General features: G+C 45.2%; 1 non-coding gene across 1 annotated transcript; it reads left to right on the top strand.

Moving 5' to 3' along the window:
* The first annotated feature begins 1,343 nt into the window (after nucleotides 1-1,343).
* On the top strand, nucleotides 1,344-1,450 carry LOC141645058 (small nucleolar RNA R71). The gene has a single exon (XR_012544652.1). It is a non-coding gene; the product is annotated as a small nucleolar RNA R71 (small nucleolar RNA).
* Nucleotides 1,451-2,052: the final 602 nt, after the last annotated feature.

The following is a 2,052-nucleotide window of genomic DNA, read 5'->3' as shown; positions in this document are numbered from 1 at the left end:
CGGGTGAGCTTTCCTCTTCATCATTTACTTCCAACTCATCCCTCATGGGATCTTCATCCATTTCTACCACAAGGTCCTTGTAGGGGTCCACAAGCTCTACACCACTCCTTAGCACTACCGCATGAGCACGGTGGCTATTTGAGGCATCTTTGGAGCTTTGTCCTTGAGCCAACAAACCACCGGGCGGCCGTTGAGGGTTAGCCATAGCATGAGAAGCCATCCTAGATTCCATTTCCCTCATGTCCTTAAGGAAGGTAGCCCTCAAGTTTGCTTGTTCTTGTTGAGTAGCTTTAGCAAAATTAGCTATCTCTTGGCTATGTTGAAGTTGCATGTTTTTTATCATCTTCAATAGCTCAACTTGAGAGAGCTCACCTTGGGGTTCTTGATGAGGTTGGTTGGCTATGGGTAAAGGGAACCCATAGTCATACCGAGCATTGGGACCTTGGTTGTTGTTTTGCCCCCCTTGGAAGTTAGCTCTAGGACCATTGTTGTTGAAGTTTGATCCTTGACCTTGTTCTTGAAACCCTTGAACATACCCTTGCCCAAATCCTTGGTTCGCTTGGTTCACTTGATTCCCTTGGTAAAACCCTTGGTTGACTTAATTTCCACCAAAATCTTGGTATCCTTGTGCTTGGTTCCCATAATTTTGGTTTTGATTGTTGTTTTGCCATTGGTTTTGATTCCCGGGATTAGGTCTTGGGTTGGGGAATATTCCCCTTTGTTGAGCAAAACCGGGTGGGTTGGTTGGGGCTTGTGGTTTAAGGTGTTGTGGGTTTTGAACATTGGTGCTTTTGTAACTAAAGTTGGGGTGGTTCCTCAAACCGGGGTGGTAGAAATTGGTATTTGGATTGTAGACATTTGGGTTGTTGTAAGGTGGTCTTGTGGGTCTTGAATTGTTGTTAAAGGCTTGAAAAGCGTTAACCTCTTGAACATTCTCTTCATAGGCCCCATTGTAATTGTTGCCACACAAGTCATAAGTATGGCCACTTCCTCCACAAAGTTCACAACTTGCGACTTGAGCCACTTCTTCCATGGGTGCCCCATATGAGGTTGCGGCTTGGTTCACTTGATTTCTCGAAAACTTCTCAAATTGTTTTGTGAGTAAGTCAAGCTTGGCATTTGTCTCGGAGTTGGAGGCGTTTTCCTTAGGAAACTTCTCATTCCTTCTTAGCATGTTTCCTCTAGAACCATAGTTTGCCTCCGAGTCTACCATTTTCTTGATCAATGTCGTGCCCTCTTCATCATTCAAGTGATCAAATACTCCCCCCGCGGAGGCATTTACCATCTCCTTAGTCCTTGGTAGCAAAGTTTGGAAGAAAGTTTGAGTGATGTACCATTCCGGTATTCCATCGTGGGGGAAACTCACTATCAAGTCTTGATAACGGTCCCAAGCTTCACCCAAGGACTCCCCATCCTCTTGTTGGAACGTATGGATCTCATTACGGAGCATCGCGGTCTTGGAGTAAGGGTAATACTTGGCCATGAATGCTTTAGCCAAAGCATCCCAAGTAGTGAAAGTATCCGGTGGGTGGATGTTCAACCATCGGTCCGCTTTGCCCGTTAATGAAAACGGGAACAACATCATTCTCAAGGTGTCTTCGGACACCCCATTCTTCTTCATTATTGAAACTTTCCTCTTAAACTTCCGGAGATGAGCATGGGCATCCTCTTCAATATGACCCCCGAACAAGTCCTTCTCAATTAACCCGACTTGGGCGGGATGCATTTCAAAGTTGTTTGGGGCCAAGGTGCCAAAATTGATAGGGTTACATGAATCATTATGGTTAGGCCGGTTATGATCTCTAAGAGCCATTTGTGGTGGTGGACTTGGTACTTGATGTGGTGGTGTTTGGGGTGGGCTATTATAATTAGGGAAGTTATGAAAGGGGTTTTCTAGTAGAGTCTCAATTGTGAGGTTTGGTTGAAGTGTGGTTGTGGTATCAATATTTTGTGGGATGTGTGGATTTGGTTGGTCCAAGTTTGCTTGAGGGGAACTATTCCTAACTCTCTCAAGGGTCCTTGTCCTCAAGGTTCTAAAAAGCCTTTCGGGGT

The sequence above is a fragment of the Silene latifolia genome, chromosome 2 (genome assembly GCF_048544455.1).
Source record: "Silene latifolia isolate original U9 population chromosome 2, ASM4854445v1, whole genome shotgun sequence".
Lineage (NCBI taxonomy): Eukaryota > Viridiplantae > Streptophyta > Magnoliopsida > Caryophyllales > Caryophyllaceae > Silene > Silene latifolia.
Note: the sequence above shows the minus strand (reverse complement) of the source record. Positions and strands in the feature narration are given on the sequence as shown.